We start from the raw sequence: 17,570 nt of genomic DNA on the forward strand, positions 1-17,570 counted from the left end.
TGATCCACACAATCAAAGGCTTTAGTATAGTCAATGAAACAGAAATAGATTTTTTTTCTGGAATTCTCTAGCTTTTACTATGATCCAACGGATGTTGGCAATTTGATCTCTGATTCCTCTGTCTTTTCTAAACCCAGCTTGTACATCTGGAAGTTCTGGGTTCACAAAGAGCACATAAAACTGAAAAATCAATTAACAAAGAAAACAGAGCATGACCTCCCATGGCCCAAAGCCCCGCCTGAGCTTGGCCAGGACTCCGGGCCTCTCGCCTGCCAGGATGGAGGAGACAGCAAGGAGCATGTGACATAGTACCCCAGGGTCCCCTTAATACAGACCTTCATTCCCTTAACATGAGCTGAAGTGAACATATTTCACATTTCTGGCCTTCTTGGTCATCTGGTTGGATTCATTATGTCAGATACAGATTCCCGACCAAGGGTGCTGAGGCTTTGGCTTCTGTTCCTGCTCCCCAGGGGAACGGAGAAGAAGGGCAGTCACTTCGGGGGGCTGGGAGGACACCACTCAGGGCCCTCATGCCTGCCTGTGTGCATGTGTGTGCGTGCCTGTGTGCACACTGTGTGTGCAAGTGTATGCATAGGTGTGCCTGTGTGCATATTGTGTGTGCAAGTGTGTGCCTTGTGTGCAGTATGTGCAGATATGTGCACTGTGTGTGCAGATATGTGCGTGTGTGTGTGTGCCTGGTTGGTTGTGCATTGTGTGTGCCTGTGTGTGTGCACCTGTGTGCACAGTGTGTGCAAGTGTGTACCTGTGTGTGCATGTGCCTGTGTGTGCATGTGTGTGCCTGTGCCTGTGTGTGCATGTGTGTGTGCCTGTGTGCACATGTATGTATGTGCCTGTGTGCACATTGTGTGCATGTGTGTATGTGTGCCTGTGTACGCATGTGTGCCTGTGTGTGCTTGTGTGCACGTGTGTGCCTGTGTGCACATGTGTATGCACGTGTGTGCCTGTGTGCACGTGTGTGCCTGTGTGTTTATGTGCACATATGCGTGTGCTGTGTGTGCATGTATGTGTGTGCATGTGTGCGCATGTGTGCGCATGTGTGTGCCTGTGTGTGTACCCGTGTGCACTGTGTGCCTGTGTGTGCACTGTGTGTGTGCCTGCGTGTGCCTGTGTGTGCATGTGCCAGTGTGCACTGTGTGTGCCTGTGTGCATGTGCGTGCATTGTGTGTGCATGTGTGTGTGTGCGTGTGTGTGTGCGTGTGTGTGCGTGTGTGTGCGTGTGCGTGAATGTAAGGATTCCTGCCATCCTGACACTGAGGCCTCTGCCTGTAAGAAGAGGTGAGCCGGTAATCTTGTTCTGTTTGCTTTGTTTCTGAGGTCACGATCAGGTCACAGGTGAACACAGTACCCAGAGTGTAGATTTCTGAATCAGATCTTTGAAGAATCCTTAAATGTCAAATGTCCGTCACCAACACAGGCTGAGAAGGCCCACCCGAGGTCACCACCTGGGGGGGCCGCTCTTCTCTTGTGTGCTCCAGGCGATAAAGGTGGACTCTTGCGTTCATAGCACAAGGCTGGCACACGTTAGAAATGACAGGACTTGAGAACTTGAATACTTGAGAGGCTCCCTGGCCCAGCCACACTCCAGGCCACAGACGGTCTTGGGAGGTGGGGTTTAGGATGTGTCTCTGCTGGACACAGGATGGCCTGTCCACGCATCTGCTGGACCTGCAGCGAGCCCAGCGGCCAGCGAAAGCCCCTCCCTGTCCCAGTGGCGACCTGACGCCTCCCGATCTCCACCAGCATCTCGTCGGTACCCCCGTGGGCTCTTCACTCCCAGGGCTTCCAGCCAGGTCCCCTGTGCTCCCTCCCTCCACGTCTGCAGTCCTTCTCCCCCCACAGCCCCAGAAGCCTCGTAAAACGCCGGGCCGGATGCATCACCTCCCTGCCCAGCACGCCAGTGGTTCCCCTCACACTCGAGGTAAGAGCCAGAGCTCTCACCAGTGTTACACACACCCTGAACCATCTGGAATCTGATTCCTGCCCTGCTCTCTCTCCAACCTCCTCTGTCTTGCAGTCTTCTGAAGCCCCAGGGGCCTGTTGACAGTGTCTCTAAGTGCCTCAGTGTGGGCCTGCCTCAGGGCCTTTGCACCACCCTCCCCCTGCTGGGCTGCTCCCTGATACTGCCCAGAGTCTCCTCTTAGGCCCTTCCAAAGGCTGCACATAAAGGGTCGCCTCGCCTCCTCCAGCCCCAGCTCTGCCTCTCCCCGCTTCCTGCCTCCCTTCTAACATTTGTATCTGCTTTGCTGTTGTTTAGCTGCTAAATGTTGTCCGACTCTTTAGTGACCCATGGACCACAGCCCTCCAAGCTCCTCTGCCCACAGTATTTCCCAGGCAAGAATGCTAGAGTGGGTGGCCATTTCCTTCTCCAGGGGATCACCCCGCATCTCTTTCACTGGCGGGTGGGCTCCTGACCACTGACCACCAGGAGAGCCCTTCCGCCTGGCTGCTTACGGCCAAGCACACGCAGTAAGGCGCTCTTCCCTTAAAGGCCACGCACAGGCGCACTAAGACACTCTTCCCTTAAAGGCAAGGGTTTTGCTTTGTTCCTCTATCCTTGGAGTTAATGTGATCACTAGTTTTCTGAGGAAAAAAAAGAATAATATAAAATTGATGATACACAGTGTCGACCACAAGCTGGCACTTACCAAGAGCGCCGCGGAAGACTGAAGAGCAAGGCCTTTGCCGCCTGCCTCTGCGGAGACGGAGCCCTGTGCTGCCATAGCTGCTGACCTTCAGTCATCCCCGAGGGCGTTCAGGGTGGAGTGAGGCACTCTGCTCCAGGGAATCTGGTGGGATGGGTCTTCGGATAGTTGGATGTTTTTAGGCACAGATTTTATGATCTCCATCCTTGCATCTCCTCACATCTAGAGAGGCACTAAATCCCTTCATGGCGACATGAGACCCTCATGACTCACAGAAAGCCTTCTGTAAGAGGAGCGTTTCATGGTTCACGTGGTGCTGAACTCCCCCTTCACCAAAACCGTCTATATTAGCCTTCGCCCACTGCTGCTTTGGATCAGTCTCTCGAGAGGTATCTGAGGTGCTGCCTTCCAGGCTGCAGCCCTCATTCTGCCCCAAATACAACTTAATTCTCAACTCTCAAGCTGTACCTCTTATTTTAGTCAAAAGCAGTCATTAAGAAAGAGCCAAATAGTAAGCGAAAGGAAAAAATCAATGAGAAGAGAGACTTCACGCCAGGACTGAAGAACACGTGAGCACAGCGCCTGCAGACAGCAGACAGCGACGCGGGGAACGGAGTCTCAGAGGCCCTTCCCGGCCCATGGCGTCCCTGCAGAATGTGCGGCGACACTATTCTGTAGCTCTTCCCAGCAAGACTAGGTTTTCCACCTGGAAAGCTTTCCATTTCCAGAAAACAGCCCCATTTCCGGCGCTGCAGCCAGACCTCGCTCCGCTGGAGGAGGAGGCCGAGGCCCAGGACTCACAGGAACCCGCAGGTCTGGACCGGCCGAGGCACAGCCAGCCAGGAGGCACGTGGCTGCGCCGCGGGAGCGCCCAGCGTGCGCTCTGCTCGGCTTCAAGCCTGACCGAGCTCTAAGGCGGGGACGGGGTTACAGGAAGCAGACCCCGGCGACGCTGTCACCGCTCTGCGCACGTCAGCAGGCGGGGTTACGTGAGAGCGTGGCCCGCACCCACCCGGAAAACACTGCTGCGGATGAAAACTCACATCCATGCTCTTTGGGGAATTTTAAACCTTTTACCACTTTCATTAAATTAAAATTATGATATAAAGATCTCTGGGAACACTAACCAGATAACTGTGAGAAGAGTGTGGAGAACAGTCTCCCCGCACTCACGTCATATGTTCGTACAAGGCATACGGAAGGAGAGGAGGCAGGAAGGCAAACTCAGATGCCATCGTTTAATCACGATGTAAATTAAAAGTTTTCCCCAAAACATCAAGGGGAATTGGCAAAAAGGATGCTCTTTGTCACTGTTACGATATGAACCCGCATAGCTTCTAATGGCAGTAATCCCAGCTGTGAGTCTCTATGTTCTAGGAGGTGTGGGCTTGATTATTTTCTAAACTAATTTCTGAGACAAAAGGGAGTAGTCTGAGAAAGACGGTGTCTGTGATTAAAATGTTTTTAAATAGACAGTAAATATTAGTACTCCAATACTTTGGCCACCTGATGCGAAGAACTGACTCACTGGAAAAGACCCTGATGCTGGGAAAGATTGAAGGTGGGAGGAGAAGCGGACGACAGAGGATGAGATGGTTGGATGGCATCACCGACTTGATGGACATGAGTCTGAGTAAACTCCGAGAGTTGGTGATGGACAGGGAGGCCTGCCGTGCTGTGGTTCATGGGGTCACATCCACGAATGAGTGACTGAACTGAACTGAACTATTAGTGCTGGGTACAGGACATCTTTCGGAGAAGGCAATGGCACCCCACTCCAGCTCTCTTGCCTGGAAAATCCCATGGATGGAGGAGGCTGGTGGGCTGCAGTCCATGGGGTCGCTGAGAGTCGGACACGACTGAAGCGACTTGGCAGCAGCAGCGGCAGCACAGGACATCTTTAGTGACGTCACTGTGTGCGTATTCTCAAAAGTCTCCTAACAGAGTCTCACAAAGCCCACGGAGCGCATCACCATGAGGCCAGAAGAGATCACGGATGCGTCCTTATGAAAGGCAGCCAGCGTGAGTCGTGGGCAGACTCAGGCAGGGCTCCTGCTGGGCCGGCTCCATCGGGGGCCGCCGTCCTGCCCTGGGCTACGAGGCGGCCAGGGCAGGAAAGCAGGTCGTCCTGCCAGTGCACTGAAGCAAGGTCAGCGCTGACCCAGGGGTGCGAGAAGTGACTGCGAGAGGGCAGGGTGGGGCCGGGGGGGGCACTGGAGGTGGCGTCTCCAGGAGTGGACGCTGGGAGGCCTGAGCACCTGGGGCCGTTGGGAAAGGGAATGTGGAGAGGACGTAAAGCAGTGTGTGCCTGTGTGTGCGTGTGTGAACGCACACGTGCCTGGGTGTGCCTGTGTGTGCGTGTGTGAACGCACACGTGCCTGGGTGTGCCTGTGTGTGCGTGTGCATGTATGTGTGTGCGTGTGTCTGCACGTGTGTGTGCGAGATGCAGTGGGGTGTGTACGTGGCCTGCGTGTTCGGGAGCACCGTCTGGGTGAGGCCACCCAGAGCCCCGCGGCACAGGCGTCCCATGAAGCTTGCTCCTCTCGGCCCCACCCACTGCTCCGCTCTGCCCCGCGTGCTCCCTCTGGCCACGGGCACTGTGTCCTGTCTGCGAAATGCTCTGAGCACCAGACCCCAGCCAGGGGTGTTGCTCTGGGTCCAGCTGCGGTGCTGGAGAGCGGCCAGCCTGCCGGGCGGTGGCGTCATTGAGGCCAGGGCCGGGCCCGTGGCTGGGATATGGGGCCAGTGCACTTCCTGCACCAGGCCGGCGTCGTCATGGAAACAGAGATGCTCCTCTTCCGGGTCTCTACGTGGCCACACAGTCGGGGTGGCTGGGCACCCTCTGCTCTGGTTTCAGCTGTACTGGCATGATCCCCACTCACACGCGCTCTCCTTCTCTGTCACCCATAAGATCAATTCCCACAGCACAGTGGGGGCAGTCCTGGGACCCTCAAATCAGCGGATCCCGCGAGGACTCGGCGTGCTCCCCACACCTCAGGCTTCCTCCCTCCTGCTTCCCGGGAAGGAGCTCTCTGGCTGCCCTTCAGAGAAGGCAATGGCACCCTCCTCCAGCACTCTTGCCTTGAAAATCCCATGGATGGAGGAGCCTGGTGGGCTGCAGTCCATGGGGTCACTAAGAGTCAGACACGACTGAGTGACTTCACTTTCACTTTTCACTTTCATGCATTGGAGAAGGAAAGACCCTCTGCCTGGGAAGAGCCTCCAGCACCTTCTCAGACGAGGCTTCTCCTGCCCCTCCCTGCTGACCTCTCCTCTCCCCGCAGCAGCTCACGTTCCCCACCACCATGGGCCCGGTGACCAGCTGCCGTCTGTTGTTTGTGGGCTGTGAGAGCGCGGACGCGGCAGCGACCCTCACGCAGGAGGTGCTCCGGAGCTCACACGGACACGCCTGCTTCCGGCTTCCTTTTAAGAGGATGAGCTTTTTCATTCCAGGAGGGTGTCTGCGATTGGAGCCAGGAAGGTGAGACCATTCAACACACGGAGCCGGGTCCTGGAGCAGGGTGCCCGCCTGCAAAACTGGGGCACCTGCCCACGTGGCCCTCGAGCCAGAGCCCAGACCTGCCTGTCCAGCCGCATGACCATGCAGGCCGGGCAACCTGCCCGTCCGGCACCAGTCTACTTAGGGTCTGCGTCAAGCAGGCCTCCTGGGTTTCACAAACGTGTCAGTTCATTTGAAAAATCCCTTGGCAACTGCACATGGAGGTGACTTCACAGATATGAGGGTGAGCGATGGGAGGACAGAAGGGGACCGAGGAGGCACCAGCATCTGCGTGCTGTTCGCTGTCGCCCACTGCCACTGGTCCTCCGCACAGGGTCCTGCCCTCCGAGCTCTGGACGCTGGGGTCTGCTTGCGCAGTGAACCTGAGAGCGGGCGGCCCACACGGAGGGTGTGAGAGGCACAGTTCAGTATTTATTTATTTTAGACCAACAGGTCTAAGCGGAGCCTCGCCCTCTCTCCAGATGCGCACAGCGAATGCTGTGTGTGTCCCACAACTTCTCTCTCTTCACGCCTGCTCCCTTTCTCGGCACCAGATGCCCAGGACGCCCTCCCAGCTCTGCCGTCAGAATGCACGCACCCTTCCCAGAGCTGACCTGGCTCTCGCACGTGGCACCGAGCGCTCACTGCTCCTGCTCACCTGCTAAATCCTGACCTGCTGTCCCCAAAGCTCGGTCTGCTCTCCTCTTTCCCTCCCTCCTCGCCAGGCACAGTGAGGGTACAAAGCAGGACAACCTTGTGGAAACCACTTTTGCCATCTCTCACCAATGAAATGAAAACCAGTTTCCCAGGTGGTGGTGTTAGTTCCAAGGCGCAGGAAAGGGAAGAGCAGACGGCACACAGGGAAAGGAAGTGGGTGACGCAGCGCCCGATCCCACAGCCCTCCCACCTCCCACCCGTGTCAGTGAACGCGGGTTCTGTAGAAAAGGCAACTGTCCAAATCCCCAGCTCCTTTGTGGCACAGCTCTGGGTCAGGATTTAAATACTGTGGAAAAGAGCCGTGTACGATTGATCACGCAACTGCAGAGGCTGCAGCTCAGGTGTTAGGGAAGGACAGAATGTGAGTGGCCCTTCAACAGCTGTATTTAGAGAAAAAATGCAGTTATTTATGCTTTGCACCAAATAAAAAGAAAGAAATGAAAAGCAATTAAATCTAATCTACTAATCTAAGCTCTCCTCCTCTGAAGGAAAAAAAAAATTATGTTAATATATTCCCAGCAAGTTTTAAGCCCATTTTTATATCATTTCTTGAAATACTTTTCAAAATAGATTCAATGTTACAAGTCACAGAAGTCACTAATTACTAAATCGATTCAAGTTTTGATTTTAAAAAGAAAAGATAACTATTGATTCTAAAATGCTTTCAAAGTGAAGGGCTTTTTCCACACAGCAATCACCAATGTAAGAAGTTCTTGGTGGAAAATGAACACAGAGGTTGTGCCTGTGTGAGCGTCAGCGGTAGGGTCCACAGTCTGTGGAGGGCTCCGCTGTGTCTGAGGCCCCCGTGGAGGGTTTACATGCAGCACACGGGCAACGTGCTACATACCACAGCTCGCGCCATCTCCACGGTGACTCTGTGAAGGGCCGCACTATTAACACCCACAGGCTAAAACCAACCAAACTGCGGCGCAGAAAGAACTTCTAGCCCCAGCTTCCAAAAGTCGGAAGTTGGGCTTATTCCCTACAAGTTGGTGCGTGATACAGGATGCCGCTCCACTTTCTGTTCACTGAAACATTCTAATATGGAAAATGTTACACCAATACAAAAGTATGCCGAAGAGTATAATAAGCCCACGTCCCCATCAGTCAGTTATGAGAATGTCATTTGGCTGATGACGTTCCATCCATACAGCCATCTGATAATCAGTCTATATTATTTGCAAAGTAATTCCGGAAATCACAGTTTTGCCTAGAAATGCTTCAATATGCACCTCTAAAATAGAAGAAATTTATTTTAAAGCACAGCCATGATAGCATTCATGCTGTTCTTACAAACAGCTGAGAAAAGAAGTGAAGCGAAAGGCAAAGGAGAAAGGGAAAGATACACCCAACTGAATGCAGGGTTCCAGAGGGTAGCAAAGAAACATAAGAAAGCCTTCCTCAGCAATCAGTGCAAACAAATAGAGGAAAATGATAGGGTGGGAAAGATGAGATCTCTTCAAGAAAATTAGAGATACCAAGGGAACATTTCATGCCAAGAGGGGCTCAATGAAGGACAGAAATGGCAAGGATGTAACAGAGGCAGAAGGCAGTAAGAAGAGGTGGCAAGAACACACAGAAGAGCTTTACAAAAAGTCTTAATGACCTGGATAGCCGTGACGGTGTGATCACTCACCTAGAGCTGGACATGCTGGAGTGCGAAGTCAATGGGGCCTTAGGAAGCATCACTACAAACAAAGCTAGAGGAGGTGATGGAACTTCAGTTGAGCTCTTTCAAACCTTCAAAGATGATGCTGTTGAAGTGCTGAACTCAATACAGCAGCAACTTTGGAAACCTCAGCAGTGGCCACTGGACTGGAAAAGGTCAGTATTCTTTCCAATCTCAAACAAAGGCAATGCCAAAGAATGTTTAAACTCTCATACAGCTGCACTCATTACAGATGCTAGTAGGTAATGTTCAAAATCCTTCAAGCCAGGCTTCAACAGTATATGAACTGAGAAATTCCAGATGTACAAGCTGGAACATGGAATAAGCAAGAGAGTTTAAAAAAAAATCTACTTCTGCTTCATTGACTATGCTAAAGTCCTTGACTGTGTGGGTCACAACAAACTGTGGAAAATTCTTAAAGAGATGGAAATACCAGACCACCTTACCTGTCTCCTGAGAAATCTGTACGCATGCCAAGAAGTAACAGTTAGAACCAGACATGGAACAATGGACAGGTTCAAAACTGGGAAAGGAGTACATCAGGACTGTATATTGTCAGTCTGCTTATTTAATTCATATGCAGAGCACATCACAAAAAGTGCCAGGCTGGATGGATCACAAGCTGAAATCAAGATTGCTGGGAGAAATATCAGTGACCTCAGATATGCAGATAATACCACTCTGATGGCAGAAAGCAAAAAAGGAAACAAAGAGCCTCTTGATGAAAGTGAAAGACCAGAGTGAAAAAGCTGGGTTAGAACTCAACATTCAGAAAACTAAGACCATGGCATCCAGTCCCATCACTTCACAACAAATAGATAAAGTGGAAACAGTGACTGACTTCCTTTTCTTGGCTCCAAAATCACTGTAGACGGTGATAGCAGCCATGAAATTGAAACAGGCTTGCTCCTCAGAAAGAAAAGTACGACAAACCTAGGTGGCATATTCAAAAGCAAAGACGTCACCTTGCCGACAAAGGTCTGTCTAGTCAAAGCTGTGTTTTTTTCCAGTAGTCATGAATGGATGTGAGGGTTGGACTATAAAGAAAGCTAAGCACTGAAGATTTGACCCTTTTGAACTGTGGTGTTGGAGAAGACTCTTGAGAGTCCCTTGGACTGCAAGGAGATCCAACCAGTCAGTCCTAAAGGAAATCAACTCTGGATATTCACTGGAAGGATTGACGCTGAAGCTGAAGCTCCAATATTTTGGCCACCTGATGTGAAGAGCTGACTCATTAGAAAAGACCCTGATACTGGGAAAGATTGAGGGCAGGAGGAGAAGGGGACAACAGAGGATGAGATGGTTGGATGGCATCAGCAACTCAGTGGATATGAGTTTGAGCAAGCTCGGGGAGATTTCCAGGAATTCCTTAATACTGTAGAGCTGATATTTTAAATAGCTTAGATAGTTCAGATTTTAAATGTTAATGTATGAAGTCACAATCTTTAGTAGGATGAAATATGTTTTTCTTCTGGCTGTATCTTAATATCTGTGTTTCATGTAAAGGGACACATATAAGGTGGAGAAAATTTAAGGTTCAGAGTGCTGTCACCTGGATGCAGAGGGCAGGCCATGGAGAAGGAAGGACACCCTACTCAGAGCCTGCCTGATGCCTTGGGTGTGCCCCCTACCCGCATTCTGGCCTCATTGCCTCTGATCGCTTGGCCCACTCTCGTCCTGCGTGGTTCCTCCTCGCCCAGCTTTGGGGGCTCCCAGTGGTGCTGGCCACTCACCAGGGGGCAGCTCCCTCAGGCCCCTCTGAGTCCTCTCCTCCTCACTCTCAAGTCACTGTGACTCGGGTGTCACTCAGGCACATGGCTTGGACACACCCTGCTCTCTGTCCTCCCCTCCGTCCTCCCCCGTGCTCTCCGTCCTTCCCCGCTCTCCGTCTTCCCCTCCATCCTCCCCTCCGCTCTCCGTCCTCCCCTCCATCCTCCCCCCTCCTGCTCTCCGTCCTCCCCTCCATCCTCCCCTCCTGCTCTGCATCCTCCCCTCAGTCCTCCCCCTGCTCTCCATTCTCCACCCCTGCTCTCCATTCTCCACCCCTGCTCTCCGTCCTCCCCCCCTGCTCTCCGTCCTCCCCTCTGTCCTCCCCCTCCCTTCCTTCTCTGTTTCCTCCTCTTTCTCCATCTCTCTCTCCTTCTGCCTCGTGATGATAAGGTGTGCTTTTTTTTATATATACCAGGAATTATTTTCCTTCACACTTGAGACTATAGTCCCTCTCAAAAGTAACCCTGAAATACAGGAGAAGTCAAGACCATTAACTCTTGCAACACACCAAACCACAGAACAGAGGGAGTTCTGTCTCCTGTGCCCAGACCAGGGACCCAGGGGGGCATGCAGGGTCTCCACCGCCCAGATTCAAAGAAACGTGAAATGACCAGCTGCTGCTGCTGCTGCTGCTGCTAAGTCGCTTGAGTCATGTCCGACTCTATGTGACCCCACAGACGGCAGCCCACCAGGCTCCCCCGTCCCTGGGATTCTCCAGGCAAGAACACTGGAGTGGGTTGCCATTTCCTTCTCCAACGCATGAAAGGGAAAAGGGAAAGTGAAGTCGCTCAGTCGTGTCTCACTCAACGACACCATGGAGTGCAGCCTTCCAGGCTCCTCCGTCCATGGGGTTTTCCAGGCAAGAACACTGGAGTGGGTTGCCATTGCCTTCTCCAGAGAGGCTCACAATGGGGGATTCACCTGGCAGATGGCTTCTTTAGTCTTCAAAAACTGCATGCCAGTGGCAAGAGTCACAGAGGACAGAGTCAGAGGGGAGGGTGGAGGGGAGGATGGAGAGCAGGAGGGGGAGGACAGAGAGCAGGAGGGGAGGATGGAGAGCAGGAAGGGAGGATGGAGGGGAGGACGGAGAGCAGGAGGAGGACGGAGAGCAGGAGGGGAGGACAGAGGGGAGGACGGGAGGACAGAGAGCAGGAGGGGAGGATGGAGAGCAGGAGGGGAGGAGGGGAGGACGGAGAGTAGGAGGGGAGGACGGAGGGGAGGGGAGGATGGAGAGCAGGAGGGGAGGATGGAGGGGAGGACGGAGAGCAGGAGGGGAGGATGGAGAGCAGGAAGGGAGGATGGAGGGGAGGACGGAGAGCAGGAGGAGGACGGAGAGCAGGAGGGGAGGACAGAGGGGAGGACGGGAGGATGGAGAGCAGGAGGGGAGGATGGAGAGCAGGAGGGGAGGATGGAGGGGAGGACGGAGAGCAGGAGGGGAGGACAGAGGGGAGGACGGGAGGACAGAGGGGAGGACGGGAGGACAGAGACCAGGAAGGGAGGACGGAGAGCAGGAGGGAACGGCAGAGGAGACAAGCTGTCCTTCAGCCTCTACCCCCGCACCGGGCTCCAGGCTGGGCTGCTTCCCTGTGGGTGCAATTACCCTCCATGTTTGTTGACTGCTTAGTTTTGAGCTGAGAGAAAGCCTTCATTGCTTCTCTCTCTTGCTTATCTGTGCTTATGAGAATTTCTAGTTCATATTATCAAACAAGTGGACACTGAGCACAGCTTCCCCTTCCCTTATATTCAGAAACAGCTGTAACAAGGCTGCACTTCCACGATTTACTTACTAAAGAGTCAGAGTCCAGCACACAGCAGAGTCAAGGATGGACAAGACGTAGATGACACGAAAGCTTTAGTGTGGGAAAACTGTGGAATTTGAAAGGGGTAAGATATGAGATGTGGTAAAAATAAGTATCCAGTTCAGTCGCTCAGTCATGCCTGACTCTCTGCGACCCCATGGACTGCAGCACACCAGGCTTCCCTGTCCATCACCAGCTCTCCCAGAGCTTGCTCAAACTCATGTCCGTTAGAAGAGGGAAAAAGTGAAAAGATAATATTGTTAGCCAGAAAACTTAAAAAGTAATAAAATATTCACAATGATTAATATATACTCATGGACCAAAATACAAAGTATGAGTTTTCTAAGTCTCTTCATATAAAGAGGATTTTAAGCATAGGATAATGATATTACATGGTATCAGATTTGGGAATGTAAGGGAGACAGCCTTGAAAACAGCGACTGACGGACCCCAGAGCTCACTGCAGGGCTGTTTGCAACGGTTTAGGACACGGAAGCAGCCGAGATGCCCATCAACCGATGGACGAGTAAAGAGGTTATGGTACACGCATCAAATGGATTATTAATCTGCTGTAAAAGAATATATCTGAATCAGTTCCAACGAGGTAGATGAACCTAGAGCCTATTACACAGACCGAAGCAAATCAGAAAGATAAAAACAAGTACTGTATATTCATACATACATATGGAATCTAGAAAGATGGTACCGATGAACCTATTCACAGGGCAGTGATAGCAACGCAGACAGAGAGTACAGGCTTGTGGACACCTTGAGGGAATGGGCGGGGGCACAGATGGAGGAAGCAGCGTTGAAGCGCACACTTTACCGCATGCTGCGTGGACAGCTGGCGGGATTCGCTGGGTGGTGGAGGGAGCTCACACTAGTGCTTGGTGGTGACCTAGAGAGGTGGGGCGGCGTGGGACGGAGGCTCCAGAGGGAGGGGTGCCCGTATGCCTGCGGCTGACTCATGCTCATGTATGGCAGAAACCAGCCCGATACTGTAAAGCAATCATTCTCCAGTTAAAAATAAACAAAGTTTAAAAATGTTAACACAAAAAAGAAACACTGGTTGGAGACCATTTACACCACAGCACAGCTCACATGCTTGTGGTTCGACGTTCTGTGGTTTCTGCATTTATGCTTACGGAAGCCGCCCCGAGTGTGGGTGTTCATCTCTAGACACCCGGGCAGCCAAGGAGCTCCTTGGGGGTCAGGGTTTGGGATGGGGACCTCTCTCCGCCCCACCTGCAGCACCCTCAGCCCGGGCGCCGCCCCGTCCAGCTGATGCTGGAGGCCTCCAGCACCTGCCTTCTGCATCCTCCCCTTTGAAACGGGGACAGTCGCCCTTCCTACCTCAGAGAGCTGTCGGAAGTGCCCGCCCCAGCACGGCAGGCACTTGGCCTGCGTGAGAGGAATCTTCCAGAAACCAGACCCCAGTCTGAGCAGCAGTGGAGTTTCCTGAGTGTGGAAGGCACCTCATGTTTTGGGGTCAGAGCCCCCGCAGAGGTGACAATGTCCTTCACCTGCAGGTTAGGTGGCTGAGGGGCCTGCTGGAGGAGGCAGGTGCCAGACGGAGCCCCGGGATTTTGGGCGTCCTCCCAGGCTTATCTGGTGGGCTTGATGCGCAGAGCACACCGGGTCCTCACGTCACACTTACTAGCAGCTTAGGGGAAACAACTCTTGTTTCCTTTTTAACAAAACCTTTGGTAATCCTTACGAAGGTGGGGGTGCACAGCTGTCCTCAGCTCCCCAGGGAGCCCAGGAGTGTGGCCAGGAAACCAGGCCAAGAGCTGCTGCCTGACAGACACTTAGCAGGTTTAGTGCAGTTAACACTCAACCACCTTGGAAAGAGACAGTTGTTTCATGAGTCTGTTTAGGAAAATACGGTCACTATCATCAAACATTCAAAATACTATCCCGTGAAATAGGAATTCGTCCTTTGTAGCTGGAGCAGTTCCTGCCCATAGCAGATTCTTAAACAGCATCTTTGGACTGAACTGAACTTTATCTCTCCAGAAGGTAAAACTGGAAACAACAGGTCCAAAACATGAAAGGGTAACTTCACCTCAACGTGTTACGAATAATACTGCGACCACTAAGACCCTCCAACAGCGGAGCAGCACCTTGCTGGGCAGTCGGCCGTCCAGTCCTGGACATAGTCAACTGGGCAGTAAGGAAGCGCCTTCCAAGGGCTGGCGCCAAGGGCTGAGAAGAGCCCACTCCGCACCCTCTGCAGAAGAGCGCAGTGAGCGGGGCACCGCTCTTTCTCATGATGTGGGCCTGGAAAAGCTCAGGGGGGCCTTTAGCCCTGCTAGCAGCTTAGGGGAAACAACTCCTCGCGGTCACGGCGTCCGCCGGCTGAGAATGAGAGCGTGTGTGTGCGCGCTCAGGCGTGTCTGACTCTCTGCGACCCCGTGGACTGTAGCCCGCCAGGCTCGTCTGTCCGTGGGGTTCTTCAGGCAAGAATGCTGGAGTGGGCTGCCACTTCCTCCCCCAGGGGGTCTTCCCGACCCCGGGATCAGACCCACACCTCGTGCACCTCCTGCCCTGGCAGGCGGCCCTTTCCCACCGCTGCTGCCGCGTGGAGTCCTCAGCCGGGGCCCCGCCTGGCCATTCACCAGGCAGCAGGTCTCCCTTACGGCCTACAGCGGCGGGCCCTTCGTATGAGCAGTCAATCAAGGTAGAGGAGAATGAACACGTAGGATCTGGAACTGAGTTCTTCGGAATTCAGACCATGTATAGAAACAAAACCTTAAATATCATACTGTGAGGTTACTTTTTCTTAAAGGTGATTTCATAAAGTCATCTAGCACCATTCAAGCACTGATTTAGAACCGCAGAGGAAGGCAGTCATGTGACAAGACAGGAAAAGGAGGGGGATTTTAGAGGTGCTGTCCTCCTCAACTGCCTTAAAGCGTACACATCTCTTGACCAGGTTTTGTATTATGAATGTCTATTAAGGAAATAATTAACATTGTAAAGATTTTAGGTAAAATATTGGCTATAAAACTTGTTTGTAAAAGTTTCGCAAAATTTTAAAAAGTCAACTGATAAAATTACAATAGACAATTAGATGTATTTCAGCACAGGAATGAAGTGGAATACTATTAATCAAGAAACATGGTGTTATGGAAATGTACTTGCTGAGACACAGTAGAAAGATACGTGTGATACATCAAGAAAAGAGTAAAGAACAAAATCTAGGGTTTGAGCCATCTTACTTTAAAATCATATGCAGACAAAACAATTGCAAAGGTTTTAAACCAAGATACTAATTGTAATTATTTCTGAATTCTGGTATTTTCAGTGATTTTATTTTACATACAAATATATTCTAACATTTTAATTTTTCTACATGAGTGTATACTAACTAGGGGAAGAAAACTAAAATTGAAAAACCGCCTTCTCTGGCAGTTTGGTATTAGTAGGAATGACAATGTTTGGAAGACAGTGCCTCAGAAACATCAGAGAGAGTAGAGAGATGACGCTCTGAAACAGGTATAATGTTTGAACAATTAAAAGTCATTTGGTAAATAGAGAATATTGGTTCATTCCTCACAGTCCGGATGGGGACTGAGTCTGTCTTATTTGTAAGAGCCACATTTCCCAACCCAGCCACTCACGGTCAAAAGAAAAAGAGAAGCCTTGAGTATGCTTCAAGGTCATGGACAGGGCAGGGGTCTCCCTTGTCCTCTGGTCAAGGGAATGCTCCCCACTGATCAGGCTGAAGGTCAATGAAGTGACGTCTCAAGACAAGTGGTGGAAGGGACACACGCGGTCTCCTGGGACACGTCACCCCAGGAAAAGGAAATCGAGGCCCGAAGGGCTGGGTGGATTCTCTGAAATCTGTGTGACCCCAGGCTGGGGGGTCCACCTCCCTGGGCACAGGAGCCTCACGTTACGAGGGGGTAATGGTCTTTGCTTTTTAAGGGGGCTGCGAGGGTTGCAAACAACAGGTCAGGAGTTTACACCGAGGCCCAACACAAAGCAACGCAGGATGCGGGCCGACCGATCTTATTAACACCCTGCCTCCTCACGTGTGAGAGTGTACACGTATTCAGTCTGCCTTTTCATGTACGTCAGCAGTGAAGAGGAGCTTAGCAAAGGGACAGTTCACAAAGCGTCGCCTTTGCCCCCGAGCTCTAGCCAGTCCCTTGCTCACCTGCAAGACCAGGGGTGTCAGGACAGTGGGTCCTGGGTCACGGGCTCACTCAGCACCCCACCGATTAGTCTGTGGAGTTTCTCTGAGGCCTCATTACAGAATTCGAGTGGAAACAGCCCCAAATCTATAAAACACCACGCGTGTGAGCGTCAGGAATGGAAAATGAAGGCATGAGAACCACCGTGTGGAAATCTAAGCACGCTTGTCCGTGAGTGTCTGCTTGGCTTCACTGGGCTCGCTCCTGGAATGCCCGGATCACACACGGGATTCTCGTCAGTGTAAAGATATCAGAACCGGTCAGAGCTGATGGACCATTAAACACGTGCATATTTAATCAACTAAGCAAGAGAGTGAACCGAGGCATCTAGATGGCAAGAACACCGAGGAGCCCTGGCTCAGTCGGCCCGACTGGACACCAGGCGTCACTGCATCCCACGTTCTGCTTGTTTCCAGCTAAGACTCCCGACAGCCCCAGAAAGCACAGCCCAGCCGTGCTCACCTACCGCGCTCGCAGACTCTGCAGACGTCCACGCGGGTCAGACGGACGCCCGGGCGGCAGCTGCGTGCACCTCGGCCCCAACGTGAGCTTCTCTGCGGGAGAGAGGACAGGAGACGGGTTAGTGGCAGCAAGCCTGGATGCCGTCCCCATGCACAGCCTGCTCTCCGGGGATCAGTGCAGGCTGCACAGTCGTGCACAGGAACGTCCTGAGCCCTGACACACAGCCCTCCTGTATGGCCTCAAGAGGGTGGTGATTTTGAGACAGCAGTCAGTTCTTTAGTAAAAACTAAAGAACAGGGTCAGGTGTGTGGAGTTTGAGTCAGTCCTGAGGTCTCCGGCCTCTGTCCTGAGACCTCCTGCAGAGGGGGATGAGTCAGAGGTGAGCTCAGACGCCAGGACACGGCCCTCTGGGCAGGTGCAAGCCACTCACCCCCAGAAGGCTCTGGGCTACAGGCTGTGTGCCCGAGATTTACACACAGCAGTGCTGGGGGTCAAGTGAGGATCTCAGAGTGAGACTGCTCACCCAGGGCCACGTCAGGACAAACTCTAAACAGAAGTCATTTAAAAACAAAAAGAAAGTAAAAAGAAAGATGAGAAGAGGAAGGCAGGAAGTTTCTCGTATTTCCTATTTTCTAGGTTATGTGGAAAATGGGGTGATTGAAGAAAAGGAAAAGAATTCCTTTGGAAAATGAATTCAAATTTTTTTCTAACCACCAACCTTATTCATCCTAATTTTAGCAGCTCCGTGGGAGGGAATATGAGACATGCAATTCTACGCACTCAACTCGG

At 52.2% G+C, this 17,570-nt stretch overlaps 1 protein-coding gene across 20 annotated transcripts in view; it reads right to left on the reverse strand.

Moving 5' to 3' along the window:
- The window catches only part of MYT1L (myelin transcription factor 1 like), a 403,728-nt gene that overhangs the window by 342,466 nt on the left and 43,692 nt on the right, over nucleotides 1–17,570 (reverse strand). For all 20 annotated transcript variants that reach the window (XM_060410777.1, XM_042242758.2, XM_060410779.1 and 17 more), the window contains exon 2: nucleotides 16,786–16,873. The gene's annotated coding sequence lies outside the window, so the exon portion shown is untranslated. The remainder of the gene's footprint in view (nucleotides 1–16,785; nucleotides 16,874–17,570) is intronic.

Source organism: Ovis aries, chromosome 2, assembly GCF_016772045.2.
Source record: "Ovis aries strain OAR_USU_Benz2616 breed Rambouillet chromosome 2, ARS-UI_Ramb_v3.0, whole genome shotgun sequence".
In the NCBI taxonomy this organism is placed as follows: domain Eukaryota; kingdom Metazoa; phylum Chordata; class Mammalia; order Artiodactyla; family Bovidae; genus Ovis; species Ovis aries.